General features: G+C 46.4%; 1 protein-coding gene across 6 annotated transcripts in view; it reads left to right on the top strand.

Annotated features, from left to right (window-relative positions):
• The window catches only part of SRCIN1 (SRC kinase signaling inhibitor 1), a 263,545-nt gene that overhangs the window by 129,549 nt on the left and 118,168 nt on the right, over nucleotides 1-15,828 (top strand). Inside the window, exon 1 of one of the 6 annotated variants that reach the window (XM_088655242.1) lies at nucleotides 14,143-14,310. The exons of the other annotated variants lie outside the window; for them this stretch is intronic. The gene's annotated coding sequence lies outside the window, so the exon portion shown is untranslated. Of the gene's footprint in view, nucleotides 1-14,142; nucleotides 14,311-15,828 lie in introns of those variants that run through there. 6 annotated transcript variants of the gene reach the window in all.

Genomic DNA, 15,828 nt, shown 5'->3' with positions numbered 1-15,828 from the left:
GACTGCCTGTCTTGCAACCCAGTCCTAATTGTGTTTGCTTAAAGAGGGGAATGGGGTTGTGGTGAGCTATAAAAGGAAGCTGTGGGGGGTGAACTGGAAAGGGATAGGAGAGGGAGTGGGTGAGGTGTAAAGAGAGGAGGAGCTGGACAGGTGGGGGGAAGGGGGTTGGCAAAGCAGCTGTCAGGTAGGTAAGGTTGGTGAGCAAAGTGCAAAGTGTGTGTGTGTGTGTGTGTGTGTGTGTGTGTGTGTGACAGGCAGAGGGCCTTCTTTTTTTAAAAAAATTAATTTTTATTAATTTTATATAACAACACAAAAAGACAAAACATTAAAAAATAACTTTTCTGCCCACCTTCCCCCCCCACAAGTCCGTTTCTGCCACAAGTGGATCCTGCGGGTGTTGAGAGGCAAAGGTAATCCATTTTAAGGCTGGGTTTGTCCCCATCCCCCTCTCCCCACCTCCCGAACCCCCCCCCCCCAGGCAGAGGGCCTTCTCGGTAGTGGCGCCCGCCCTGTGGAATGCCCTCCCACCAGATGTCAAGGAAATAAACAACTATGTGACTTTTATAAGACATCTGAAGGCGGCCCTGGTTAGGCAAGTTTTTAATGTTTGATCTTTTATCGTGTTTTTCATATTGTTGGGAGCCGCCCAGAGTGGCTGGGGAAACCCAGCCAGATGTGTGGGGTATAAATAATAAATATATTATTATTAAAACAACAATAACAGACCGCATGTTTCTATCCCTTAGTATTGAAAGCAGAATCTGTTTGAGAGCACGCAGGTAGATTCTTGGCAATATACCAGACCCTGCCTCTGTGGATCTTCTATAGTGGACAGTCAGCTGGACCTGGATTTTGTTTCAAGTCCTGTCTCTGCCACTGACCCATTGTCCTGTCTTGGGCATGCCAGAATTATGGCTAAAAGCCAAAGTGCTGGGTAAGGACCAGGCCAGCCCAGAGGCCCCATGGAGCGGCTGCCGAATCAGCTTTGCTCTCATTCTTGCTCTGCAAGCTCTGTTAATTTTTAATGACTGCTTCCTCCTCAACAGACGGTGGCCAGGGTTTGCGCTAGGCCACATTCACGAGAGACAGCACTCTGGATGAGTCACCGGCACTTGTGCGGCATTTTAACAAACCGTTTGGATCTGGTCCAGCAGGAAGCTCTCCAGAGCAAGCCTTGTTGAAACCAAGCAGGGCTCCTGCACAGCTCCTCTTCATTTCAGCGGGGCTTGTGCAGTAGAACTTCCCGCTGGACTGGCCCTCCTTCCCTGCTCATTTTGCTGCTGCCTCTAGAAGACAAAAGCCACCCACGTTTTCTCTTGCTGGGTTTGTTTTCATTTATTTTCAGTGAATTGTTTTAGAGGTTCCTGGTATTGGTGCAGGGAAACTGTTGGTGTGGGTGGGTGAAAAATAACAGCAACCGGTGAAGAATAATATAATGACAGCACCTACAGACTGACATGGTTTTTTATTTTGATCGGCTGGGAATATTGTCTGAAAGTCGAAGAGCTCTTTCAAAACAAATAATTGAGTGTGCAAATTTTGTACAGATAGATGAGAAACCAGCACCTGTGAAGGTGTCGTGAAAGGAGGATTATTCTGTTAAAATCCTGCATCATCCCTGGCTTTACATAGGATGGTATTATCCCTCTCCTCCCTTTATTTTCTTTATTGAGATGTGATTATTGAGATTCTTTAAAACTGCACAGTTGTGCAATTGGTACGAGCCAGCAAATGAAGCTTGTTTATGCAGATATGTAGCAGACTTGCCTCATTTACTTTAGAAGCAGAAGTAGGGTTTTGTAGCTGTCAATATCTAGATTTATTTATTTTCCCCATCCTTCCATCCTTATCCAGAGAACCATGGAAGGAGTAGGAGACCATACAGTAAGAGTGAGGAACCTCCAGCCTTCTAGATGTTGTTGGACTTCAATTCCCATCACCCCCAGCCAACATGGCCAGTGGTCAGATATTATGGAAATTGTAGTTTGGGGTGGCCAAATCTTATCAATTTCAGGTTCTCTATTCTTTTTACCACCCATCTATTTTCAGAATCCAAAATCCTTCTTTAAAAAAAAGTAGGAAATGCTGATAATGCTTAATATTTTTAAGCAAATCTACTATGTTTCCTCTGGAATTCCACATGGCATGGCATGATCGTTGCCATGTAGATGTCTAGACCTCCTGGCTACATATCTGTTACATGCACAGGGAATTTATTATCTGAACTGAACAGGCAGGGGAGCTTGAGGCAAGAAACTCAGGGACTCATCTTAGAGCCAAAGAGAGAGAGAGAAGAAATAGAAATGCCTTTCAAATTCTCAAATCCAGTTCATGAATTGGTTTCCCTTTGATTAGCACTTGAAACCTGAGCTCTCTACCTTTGAAGGCACCAGCCAGCTTCAAGTGACTGTGATTAATTAATTCCTGGTTAGCAGTTCATCAGATTTCACAAAAGTTGCAGTGTGCAATTCTGAATTTGTATCACACCACCTGCCGTGGCAGTCAGGGTCTTTCGATTCCTGTTTCACAAATCAGCTTTTCCATGGATTTGTGGTTTTCGATTTGTACACCTCAACTGTCCCAAGGAAAACGTCTTTGATTCGGAAGTAAAGGCTCCTCTTTTTACATACATCTTACATCATTTCTTAAGGCAGAGGTAGGAAAGAGCATTTGTTAGCACTCTGGACTCCTTCGCAGGTTGCTTCAGTGGCTCAGAAGCCCCTTACCCTGTATCTCCTTCTGTACTTCCATCATGATAGTGAAAAGCTCAGGATGACATGAATTCAGTTCAACTCACATTCCCTTCCAGCCTTGCGCTCCCAGCCAGGCAATGGCTGAGTAGGAAGAGAACCCATATTGGCTCTACTGCTTGGTCTGAGGCTCCCAAATATTAACTGAGAAGAAGCAGGCTTTTGCAGTGATGTTGTTGGGTGGAGGAATTTATAAAATATGGATGTTGTGGTATGTAAGAGTCATTTTTAATGTAGCTGATATTCCAGAAAAACTGTCTGGCAAATGCATGTTATCTCGGCTGGCCTGAATTGACGTGAAGCAGTCACTGTGTGTAGCAGACATGGGCTTGCTTTGCATGTAACATGAAGCCAAACTATGGCTTAGCCTTAGCGCAAAGGAGCTAATGGGCAGGTTCCCAGAGTAGAGATCGTAACCATTCTCCTCCAGACAAACCATGAGCACCAAACCAAGAACAAAACATAAACCCAGAATCAGGCCATGAAATCCAAGGCCATGAAATCCAAACTATGGCTTAGCCCTGGGCAGCAGGACCAGGGGAGGAGCACAACAGCTGTGATCTTCACTCCGGGAACATGGCTTTTGCTTGTTTGCCTTTATCTGTGGTTTGGCAGAGCGTTAAGTGCAAAACTGAGCCACAGAGCCTCCTGTCCCTCTCTCTGGGTAGTTTAAGACAAATGGGAGGAAGGGGTGCCTTTTTGACTTCTTATTTTGGGTGCAGAAATGCTTTCAGCATGGGTGGGGGACCTGTGGTCCTCAAGATATTGTTGGACGCCATCTGTAACCAGCATGACCAATATTAAGGTATGGCAGGAGGTCCCCACATCTGGCCTCCAGCAATGCTACTGTAGCAATGTGTACCCAGTCTGCCAAACACCATCTTCACCATGGCGTATGGGGCTGTTTGCAGAGGGTAGCTTTACAGAGACCATGGTGCACTAGGCCTGTTCATTTTTGTTCGTACAACACAACCTCTGGGTAAACCAAAATTTGCAGAGCTTTTCAGCTCTTGGAGCTGTACCCTTGGAAAACCTCCAGAAGCACGACTGCTGCTGCTGCAATACGGTAGATATGAGTACATTTTTAGTATGAGTGACGCAGTAATATATTGCCTAGTCCCCCTGAAGAGTTAGATGCTCCACACTCCTCATGACTAAAGGGGTTTCTTCTTTTGTTTACCTCCTTGGCTAATCTCTACCTTGTTCTCCATCTTGAGTGTCCTGACCAAGGATTCTATCCAATGCTAGTTCTACTGAGTTTAATTCACAGTGGTACCTCTACTTACGAATTTAATGCGTTCCGAACGCACATTTGTAAGTCGAAAAAAATTGCAAGTCGAATCCCATAGGAATGCATTGGGAGAAAAAATTCGTAAGTAGAAGCAACCCTATCTAAAAAATTCATAAGTAGAAAAAATCCTATCTAAACCGCATCCAAGATGGCGGACGGAGCTCCATTCGTAAGTAGAAACATTCGTAAGTAGAGTTATTCGTAAGCAGAGTTATTAGAAACATTCGTAAGTAGAGGTACCACTTTAGGTTCATTAATTTTCACGGGTCTGCTCTTGAGTAGAACTTAGTTGAATGCAACTCCATGCAGCATAGCTGCCAGGTTTTTCCTTTTCTCGCGAGGAAGCCTATTCAGCATAAGGGAAAATCCCTGTAAAAAAGGGATAACTTGGCAGCTATGCCATGCAGTGACACCTTGCTGCAACAGGTGGGAAGGTCCTTGTAGGGCAGAGGTGACCACTGAGGAAAAAGGCCATGAAATCCAAGCGGAGCAGCTGCCACTTCTCTTCCTCTGCCTCAAAAACATGTCCCAAGATTACCCTGATTTAGCCATCTGGGACACAATCCAAGTTAGAGTAGGAGGCGCTTGATCATGGGTGAGGAGAGGGATGTAGTCTTTCCTGCCTTCAGAAACAACAGGTACAGCTATTTTTAAGAATCAGAACATTAAAGTGTAACGCAAATCTTTGTGACAAGATTGTTTCAGCTGGCCAAGCTGTCAGTTCCTTTAAAGTAAATTTCCAAATGGCAAACCTCTACAAAAGGTTCCCCTTTTCCCCTTTTCCAAAACATATATATATATTTAAAGGTGCACACTTAGAGCATACCTGACCATGAAACGTGGGCATGTGACAAAGAGATGAGTGTCTCAGGGAACTATGGTTGGCTGAGGTTCCCTACCTAGTTAGGCACAGTGGTAAACTGGTTTTGTTGTTATCTTTTGATATCTGTTGTTATCACAAAATAAAAAAATTCCTTCAGTAGCACCTTAAAGACCAACTAAGTTTATATTTTGGTATGAGCTTTCGTGTGCATGCACACTTCTTCAGATACACACTTAGAGACAAAGGTCTACCCATCCATTCATAGATATTTATCCCCTCTTCCATTGAGTTAATATCAGGGTTGCTTCCAATATACTGTACTTATTTTTTAAAACGTGCATAGAACATATCGGTGCAATTAAAAGCCACCCTTCTTTTAAATCCAATACAGTTGATAATTAATTTTCTAATTTGTCATGTGGAAGACATGTCTAAATAAAGTATTTTGACTGCTTTTCTCCAGAAGGCAAACGGTGTTGAGACTTGGAAGTAGGTTCCACAACAGCACAGCCACAGCCGAAAAGATCCCGCAGATGTTGTTTGGCAGGACTACAAATAGGAAGGTGCCAAGGATTGTACAAGGAGAAGGCTATTCCCTCAAACAGCAAGTTGTAGGAAGAGCCCTGCAGGATCGGACCACAGGTCTGAAGGGTGGGGAATCATAGAATTGTGGGGTTGGAAGGGACCCCAAGGGTCATCTAGTCCAACCCCCAGCAATGCGAGAATCACGACTAAAGCATCCCTGGCAGATGGCCATCCAACCTCTGCTTAAAAACCTCTATCTTCCAAGGGAGTCTGTTCCACTGTCAAACAACCCTTACTGTCGAAATGTTCTTCCTAATATTTAGTCAGAATCTCCTTACTTGAATCCATTGGTTTGGTTCCTAGTCCCTGGAGCCTGGAGAAAGCAAGCTCGCTCCATCTTCCATGTGACAGCCCTTTAGATATTTGAAGACAGCTATTATATCACCTTTCAGTCTCCTCTGAAAGTGGTGGACTTTCCTTCCTTGGAGGTTGGATGGCCATCTGTCATGGATGCTTTAGCTGAGATTCCTGCTGCATTGCAGCAGCTTGAACTGGGTGGCCCTTGAGGTCTCTTCCAACTCTATGATTCTATTATTATTCTTTCTCTTAGCTGCTGATTGGCCTGTTCTTTACATAAAGAAACTAAGCTAACTGAAGTGTGATAACATACTGCTTCGGGGGGGGAGGATGCTGCTCACCTACTGATTATTAGACGTGGGTGCGAAACAAGATTGATATTTCGGGTGGGGAGTGTTGGGAGTGGTTCTGGCAAAGAAGGACAATAGCCCGAGCAAAGACATGCCCTTGAAACATCCTCCTATCTCTCAGGTTGAAGTCTCAGCCCAAAGTTCCAAGTTTTCGTTCAGTCTTTCCCAACCTGGTATTATCCTAGACAGGTTGCCGGACTCCAGTTCCCATTAACCCCAACCAGCATGGCCAAGGATGATGGAAGTTGAAGTCCAGCAACATCTGTAGCTTGGGGGATGCTGGTTTAGTGGACTTGAGTGAGCCAATTGGCTGAATAAAACTTCTAGTCCTAATTACTTGTCCCTTGCCAATTATTCAGCCAGGGCCTCAAGGACTGCCTCTCCCCATATGAACTGACCCGGACCCCGTGGTCATCATCTGAGGCTCTTCTTTGTGTGCCTTCTCCACAAGAGGTCCAGAGGTGGCAACATGAGAACAGGCCTTTTCTGCAGTGGCCCCCATGCTCTTCCCAGGGAGACTTGCCTGGTGCCTTCATTACATACTTTTAGGTGCTAGGGCTAGGTGAAAATGTTTCTCTTCAACCAGGCGTTCAGCTGATTAACATCCTATGGCTTTTTAAATGTGTTTGTGGGAGGAGGGGTTATTGGTTTGCTTTTGCTTTTCATAGAATCCTAGGCTTGTAGAGTTGGAAGGATCCCTGAAGATCATCTCATCCAACCCCCTGCAATAAAGGAATATGCAGCTATCCCATATACAGGGATCTAACCTTAATTTTGGATTTTTCTTCTGTTGTGAACCACCCTGGGATCTTCGGATAAAGACCAGTAAACAATTTTAATTAAGAATATTACTGATTGCCCTAAAATGGGCCAGCACAACTTTTGACCCATCAAAGTTGACTGCAGCCCAACAGTCTTCGTATGGTTACCCCATCAAGGACTCTATGAAGACTTGCTGTTTTTGCTAGGTGCTGGGGAAAGCAAAAATAGCCAAGATTCTCAAGCCCTTAGTGCTGGCATAGGCAAACTCGGCCCTCCAGATGTTTTGGGACTACAACTCCCATCATCCCTCACCACTGATCCTGTTAGCTAGGGATGATGGGAGTTGTAGTCCCAAAACATCTGGAGGGCCAAGTTTGCCTGTGCCTGCCTTAAAGGTAAAGGGACCCCTGACCATTAGGTCCAGTCGTGACCGACTCTGGGGTTGCGGCACTCATCTCGCGTTATTGGCCAAGGGAGCCGGCGTACAGCTTCCAGGTCATGTGGCCAGCATGACAAAGCCGCTTCTGGCGAACCAGAGCAGCACATGGAAACGCTGTTTACCTTCCCGCTGTAGCGGTACCTATTTATCTACTTGCACTTTGACGTGCTTTCGGACTGCTAGGTTGGCAGGAGCTGGGACCGAGCAACGGGCGCTCACCCCATCGCTGGGATTCGAACCACCGACCTTCTGATCGGCAAGCCCTAGGCTCTGTGGTTTAACCCACAGCGCCACCCGCATCCCGTGCCTGCCTTAGTGGACCATAATAAACAGTGGGCATGTGGACCACATTTGCCTTGGTGCATCACAGTCATGGCTTTAAAACAGGAATAGCCAATATGGGGCCATTCGGTTTTTGTTGGGCTCCAACTCCCATAGTCCTCAACCATTGCCATGCTGGCTGGGGCTGATGGGAGTTGTAGTACAATAAACATTAGAAGGGCACCACATTGGCTACTCCTCCCCTAAAATGTTAGCCATCGTAAACATATAGAGAGGAAGCTGAATGAACAACAACCTTTAAATGACATTGGAGAATGAGTCAGAAAGGCAGTCGAAACCTTTTCCCAATGTTTGAGGCTTGTGTAAGATTTTTAAATATATTTAATGCTTCATTATTTGGAGGAGAAGGCTGCTGGGAAATTTGGCTTCTTGTTTCAGAGGTGGTCTCTGGGGTGTGTGTGTGTGCAAAAAAGGCCCCCTGAATAGAAACGCTTTGCAAATGTCACAGCTTTGCTCAATGCCGCTGCCGCTGCCGTTATTATAATATGCGGCGCAATCAGAAAGCGAGTGCGGAGTTAATTTTAATGGTGCGTCTATGTAACTGATGGGGAGGGTGAAAGCAAGGAGAAGGCATATGTATAATAGCATAGACATCCATCAGGCAGATCAACAACAATGAGAAAAGGAAAGGAAAGGCTCAGCTAATTTAAGATCCAGATGGGAGGGAGATAATTCGAAATGGGAATGTTTGGCAGTTAAAGAAACAAAACACCTCCTGTCTCTGCCTGTGGGGAGAGATAGGATGGTACCAGAATCCTGTGTCCTGACAGGTTGTATGGGGAGGCCTTGGAATGCATGAAGAAGGGTTGGTGAATGGCAAACGCGTATTGTCTTGTTTAGCACTCATGGCGCAGTGAGTTTTTTGGTACTCCAGTTGAATGGAAATGGGAAGCTGACATTGACGAAGGAATCCAATTGGTTTTTGCTCACCCTTTGGAGGTCTGATTGTTCATCTATCATTGCTCTCCCAGTGCTCAGTGAAAGGCCCAAGTGGTAGCTGAAGATCACCACCACGTATAAAAGGATATCTTTTACTGATCAAATTTAGATCGAACGTGTAGGCAGCAGCCTTTTGTGTTTCATCAAATTCTTCATCAGGCGGAAGAATCAGGAGTTCTGCATGGAGTGGAAACCTCCCTGACTACCACTCCCATCATCCCTGGCCATTGGACGTGCTGGCTGGGGTTGGTGGGAGTTGAGAGTCCAACGTCATCTGTAGGGCCACAGCTTTCCCTATCCCTGGCATAGAGCAAGCCGGTGTTCCTAAGTTTCCCTCTGCCACCATCCCAGCTAGAACAAGCGTGAATTTCTGTATATCTGTTCTCTAAGTTGCTGCCTTCCACCCAGCAGTGCTGCTCAGTACAATAAGTCAGAATCTACCAATGATAAACACAAAGGAAAGCTCCCAGCTGCTTCCTCCCAGCATTCCTCTGCATCAAACCAGTCTGTGACACCCATCCTGTGGTTCCCAACCACTGGTGCTCCGAGGCGTATTGCCTCCAAGGTAGAACATTGCTATCAGGACTAGTAGCCACTGGCTACTAGTCTCCAGCAATTTGTCTAACCGTCTTTTGGAGTCGATGAAGACAAAGGGAATCCAACCTCAGGCAAAGCAAACAAGGCAATTTGCCTGTAAACACCCAAAGAAGATAAAAAAGCGACCAACACTATGAACTTTTCTTAGTTTCCTCAAAAAGCAGAGCAGTCCTCTGACAGTGCAAAAGGACTAGCCATCCTTCAAATGTCCTTGGTGCAATCCAACCTGCTCCTCAATGAGTTTGAAGCGGCAGCTGAAAAGGGGAGAAAAATACAGTAATTTTTTCCCTAATGGTTGGCCTCCCATTCCCCTCCGCTGTCCTAGTTGCCTTCCGAGCAGCTAAATTGCTTTGAAAATGTTCTCGGGTCAGCTGAGACCTGGGTGGCATGTGCCAGTCTGGGATGTACTGTTAAACACACACACACAAAAAACCACATATATGCAATTATAAACACTGGGAAATGGGAGATTGCAAAGCCTTGCCTGACCTTAACCTTTAAAAAGAAGATGTGACAGCACGAAGACCCAAATTGCTCCCTGTCCCAACACCCCTGGAGGTTGTGAGTGGCAGAAGGGGGTAAAGAGTGTTGAATGGGGGAATTATTGTTTATTTCGGCACTGCAGTAAAAAAAACCAAAACCCCCCAAAAAAATTTAATAAAAAGAACCTTCTGTAAAGACCACATGAAAATGCATAAAAAGGTTGGAGGGATTTGCAGCTTCTGGGGTGTGTGTGGGATACTCGAAAAGGCCAATGAGCTTTTGCCAACTGCATCTTTTACAGCTGCCAATAATAAATATGATTTAAGAAGAATAAAAACATAAATGGGAGAACCGACTCTAATCAAACTTTAAGCAATACCTCCCAATTTCCTCTTAAGTGGGAGCCCAGGGATCTCTCAGCCAGCCCTTCTTGCTCCCTAAGATTCCCCCCCCTCAGCAAAAAGAACATGCACAAATACTATTTTCATATTATATCATATCATATTACCGGTATATCCCAATTATCCACAGCAGTTGTGATCACTATACATTCACAGAGGTGTGTTGTTGTTTTTAATGTGCAATGCAGTTTTTAATCTATCACCTCATTCACCAAGGACAATCCCTGTAGAAACTAACCTCTGTATGATCTTTTCTTCTGTGTCAGCTCCCCATGCATGCAAAAGTGGTGCTGCACAGTACTGAAGAACCTCTTCAGTACTGAAGAACTGTGTGTGCATATGGTGCCTCTTGCTGAATTGGAGGCCCCTTGCCAGTGCTCAAGCTCACCCCAAACTGCAGGAAGTTGTGTGTGCTGGTATTAACCTTTAAAACCTTAAATGGTTTGAGACCTGTATAAAATGCACAAATTTTGGACTGCAGTTCCCATAATCACAATCATTGGCCATGCTGACTGGGGCTGATAGGAGGTGCAATGCAAATCTTCTGGTGGGCACCAGGTTGGGGAAGGCTGAGTTAGTGAGTACCAAAGTCAGAGACTTGTCTGTGGTGGCCCTGTTTCTTTGGAATGTCTTCTGCAAGGAAATACTTTTGACTCCTGTTTTGTTGGTCTTTAGGAGATCTGCAAATACTTCCCCCCCACTCTCTGCATTTGGATAATTTTATGGTGCAGTCTGTGAGCAGATGTTTTCCTCTCCGGCCACTGTCTTTAAGGTCAGAATCATAGAATCATAGAGCTGGAAGGGACCACATGGATTATCTGGTCCAACCCCTTGCAATGAAGGAATCTTTTGCCCAACATGGGCCTCGAACTCTGGCCCTGAGCTTAAGAGTGCTTGCTTAATTTTAATATTCAATTAGTACTCAATTTAATAATTTGTTGCAGAATCCCCATCCCCAACAACTGGAGAAATAGCTCATGGAAAGAGTCTCAGTCTCCTGGCACTGAGATGTTTTAAATTGCCAGACCATTGACCCCCACGTAGCTTGGCAATGCCTACAGTGTGTAGAAAGTACTGAACTACATGCACCAAAATGCTGAGCTAGATAGATCAATGCTCAGACTCTACACTGAATGGCAGTGGCTCTCCAGGGTTTCAGAAGGGGATTTTTGCCAGCCTCATCTGGAGATTCCAGGGGTTGAATCTTCTGCAGGCAAAACAGATGTTCTCTGTCACTGGGGTCTGGCCCTTCTCCAAACAGCATAGGCATTTTGACCACATGCAGACCAAAGATGCAGCTGCTTTGTTAGTAGAACAGTTTGAAGTTGGCTTGTGGTGCCACATTTCAGTATTGTGTCTGGAGATCTTGTTTGTGAGGTTGATCTCCTAAAGCCTGGACCCTGTGGATGTTGGTTAGTTATTAGTGAATCTTGCCTTAGGATGGTTCAGGTTGTGTGTGTGTGTGTTATCCCTGGATTCTAAAAATGTTCATAGGGTAAACGACTGAATGCAGTGGCTCATTACACTTCTCATGGTAAACTGTGGTTTGCACTAGCTGCAGATTAGAACGCAAACTATGGTTTCAACTTTTAAACCTGCAGCAAGCAAACCATGGCTTAATGCTGCTTACCTGATTTCATTTTCCTCCTCTCAGCTTCATGCTTACTCCTGAAGGTTTACAATTAAGAATGGGGAACCTTGAAGCATGGACCAGCTTAGCCCAGGAATATGCTTCCAGTACCAGAAGCCAATCTTATTGGACAAAAGTCCTCTCCTAGTTTTCCTTCCAAGCTTTATTCATTTCAGCAGCCTAATTTAAGAAGTCTCTTTAATAAATTCTGTTGTTAAACAACTGATCATCAGTAAACTGGGGTGATTTATTGTAAATCACCCAGGATGTTACCACTAGATCTTGCCTCCCACTGGCCTACCTAACCTTTTAGTATTCATCCTCAGTGGTAAGGAAGCCCTCATGCACATTGCTCATTTATTCTGATCCATCCCTTGCTACTCTGTCTTCCATTGCTCACTCCCCAAATTTAGCTTCTTGGGGCAAGGCTGTGTCCTTTCGTTTGTTTTGTTTGTTATCTTGCTCATTAAAACACCTTGAAAACTGAGAGTTGTTGGCATCTGTCTGTCTCGAGAGACAATGGTGTGCACCTCCGGGGGTGTGGTCAAACTGCTGTGTTAGCAACACTTAAGTGACCTCCCTGGTGCGCAAGCCTGGTCAGTGTGTATGGAGGTTTTAAGTTGCCCAGATGACAACTCCCCACCCCCTCGGCCTTACCGATGTGGTCCAAAAGAAAGCAGAGCAATAAGGTTGGTACCAGCTGGGCTCCAGTAGTTGCTAGAAGGAGGCATAAAGGGCACCGCCCAAGCACCTTAGGGACCCCACTTCAGATTTGTGTAGGGTTTACTCCTTAGCCTTTTCTTCTCCTGAAGATATCTCACAAGGCAGCAGAGGTTCAGGATCAGAGTTTTCCTTCTCCTAGATGGGCTCCCTTCCCAGGTTGATGAGCGCCATCTGCCCTGTTAGTGCTATATTAAATAATAAGTAACAACAAAACCTTCCAAATCACTGGATAATAATAAACCTTACAATCCATTCTTGGATTCCCCTCCCCCACTTTATTTTTTAGTAGTTATGTGGCCACAAGTGAGCGTCGCCAGCAGAAAAGCCTTGTCTTATTTTTGCCTCCCTAAAGCAGTGTTTTTCAACCACTGTTCCGCGGCACACTAGTGTGCCGCGAGATGTTGCCTGGTGTGCCGTGGGAGAATTACTTTATATATAGTCAATATAGGCACAGAGTTAATTTTTTAAACATTTTCTAATGGTGGTGTGCCTCCTGATTTTTTTCATGAAACAAGTGTGCCTTTGCCCAAAAAAGGTTGAAAAACACTGCCCTAAAGCAAGCCTGGGAAAGCTTTTTGTCCTCTGCAGGTTGCCAAGAGCCAGTGTGGTGTAATGATTAGAGCATCCGGCTAGGCCCTGGGAGACCAGGGTTCGAATTCCGGCTCAGCCACAAAGCTCACTGGGTGACATTGCGTCAGCCACCCACTTTCAGTCTAAGGATTGTTTTGGGGATTAAATGAGGAGGGGAAGAGCCATGTAAGCCACCTAGAGTTCCATGGAGAAAAAGGTGGGATGTAAATGCAGAAAACTTCCATCACCCCTGGCCATTGGCTGTGCTTGCTGGGGATGATGGGAGTTGTGGCTCAGCATCATATAGAGGGCCAGTATCCCCCCACTCACCTGTCCTAAAGCCTGCTTTATCCAAAGGCAGGAGTGAAATCCCTCGCCATCCCTTGCCTTAGGGCTGGACGCTCTCCTTGTGCAGACAGGTGTTTGAGCTTTGAAGTCTTGCGCGCAAAGGGACCACAGCGACGGAGCATATGTCAGGGATCCATGTGGTCCTTGAGATGCTGCTGGACTTCAACCCCCATCATCCCAGATCACTGACCACAGTGGCAGGGGTGGATGGGATCCGGAGTCCGACAGCACCTGCAAAGCCAGAGGTTCCTCACCCCTGCATTCAGTCTAGTTTAAAAAGATCCCGAGCTGCTGCCAATCAAAGAGTAGATGGCTTGGCAAATGGGCTCTAGCTTGCTATAAACTTGCTTCAGATGCTCATATGACCCCTGTATAGTCCAGATCAGGACGTGGGGAGGGGTGTGGGGTGGGGAGGGGGGGGGAGCCAGAGCTTAGAATCTGGTGGTGCCAACCCCCACAGCCTGAGACCAGACCGAGCCGTTGTCGTCCTCCTCCTCTTTCCCCCTATCGCTCCAGCCGGGCATCACCCACAGCCTCCAAAAGACAGGTGGAGTCCTGGTTGCCACGGCGACAGTGTCCTTTTAAGGGAAGCTAGAGGAAGCTCCCGTTGCATTGCTAAGGTCAGGCTTGGGGGGCTAGGATGGCAGGCGTGTGATGGAGCCTGGGAGGGGGGAGAGAGAGCTGCACCTGCATTACTCTCCCCTCCGAGGACGGGTGATTCCCCCCTCCCCCCCCACGAAAAAGAAACCTGGCATCTCCCCCTCTCCATCACCACCTCTGCATAACCCAGGAAAACGAGAGAGAGAACCGTCTCCACCAGCAGCGGTAAAGGGAGTGCGGGGAAAGACGGCAAAAAGCGAGCCGCTGACGGATGAATTTATAGACACTGCAGCCTCCTACTGTATGCAGCGGGCTGCTGCTAGGTATGGCAGGAGCAGGAGGCTGTTTAAGGTCGCCCAGCGGGATCTAACCTGTGGCAGGTAAGGAGACGGGCGGAAGCAAAGTCGAAGCAGGGAGGAGGAGGACGACGGGTGAAGGAACAAGGAAGGCGATGATGGGAAGAAATGGCAGTGGTGGTGCTTGGGGAGGGATGGAACGGTGGAAGGAATCGGCAGCTCAGCTCTTGCATCTTTCCACCGGTGCTCAAATTATGGAGGGAAGAGAAAGTGCACAGAGCTGCTGCTGCCCCCTTCCCCAACCCCTCTGACTTCCGTGGATGCTTTTGAGGGGTGTGTGTGTGTCGGAACCTTTTAAACATAAAACCGAGGAAAAAGAGATTTGTTCTTTCCACGCCTTCTCCTCCCCAATTTTCCCTGTAATTCGATCACTGCACCAAACTGTGCAACAGAAGAACTGGTCAGTGACACCCCGCCATCCCAAATCTGAAAGGGAGGGAGGGAGGGAAAAGCAGAGTCTAAATTAGAAGGACGTCACTGTGTGTCCTGTGGGGCTGCAGATGGCTTGGGGGGGGCAATGAGGGGCAATAAGGAACACTAATGTAAGGGACAGATGGTTACCCTATAGGGTGTGTGTGTGTGTGTGCGCACACACACACACACACACACACACACACACACCTTGTTCTCCCAGTGGCTGCTTGGATGTGACCATTACATATTGAGCATTGTTGGGCTTATTTTGTTTGTATGGGGGGTTTTTCGGGGGGGGGGAGGCTTGTGTGTTTCTATGTTGTTCCTAAGCCACATCAGTTGCAAGACTCCGAGGGTCAGCTTGAATTTTGGTGGGGAGTTAGTGTGAGTGAGGTGGGTGTGTTTCGTATGCGTGGCCCTCCCTCCCCCCAACCTGGGGAAAACGGACAGAGGCTTGCAGCACTTTGAAGCCTGTCTTAAGAATTATTACGGCATAAGCTTTGGAGAAAAGGGCAGCGTTGTTTGGGACTGATTGCTTGGTTACATTTGTACCCAGTGCTTTTTTCCTGGGGGGGACTCAGGGGTAGGCATACGCCTAAATATTTTGTGAATCTAGGTTTGGCATCGTTGAGGGGCAGTATTTCAATATGAGTAGGTAAAATGAGAGTACCCCTAAACATTTTTAAAGGGAAAAAAATCACTGTTTGTACCCCTTCCCCATCCTCAGAGGTGATGCACATGGGTGTTACATCATTTCACCCTCACAACAACCCTGTGAGGTAGGTCAGGACAGGCTGGGACTCAGTAACTGGCCCAAGGTCACCCAGTGGTTTTCAAAGCTGAGGGAGGATTGGAACCCACTTCTCCTTAGTTTCAGGCTGGCATTCTGACCACTATACTAGGGGTAATGACAAAAGGACATCATGTTAATTAAGATGGGAGTCTTGTGTTGCCCCCTTCTCCCAGCATATTGGAAAAGCTAGAGTAGCAGGAAATGAGTTCTTAGAGGTATCAGACCTACCTTTGTGGATCTACGCAACAGGAAACTCTTCCCCCAGATGTGTGGTTTCTCTACATTTTCAGTGGAAGAAGTGTACTTGCACATGCTCAGAAGCACTCCTCATTTTG

Source organism: Zootoca vivipara, chromosome 12 (genome assembly GCF_965207765.1).
Source record: "Zootoca vivipara chromosome 12, rZooViv2.hap1.1, whole genome shotgun sequence".
Classification (NCBI taxonomy): domain Eukaryota; kingdom Metazoa; phylum Chordata; class Lepidosauria; order Squamata; family Lacertidae; genus Zootoca; species Zootoca vivipara.
Note: the sequence above shows the minus strand (reverse complement) of the source record. Positions and strands in the feature narration are given on the sequence as shown.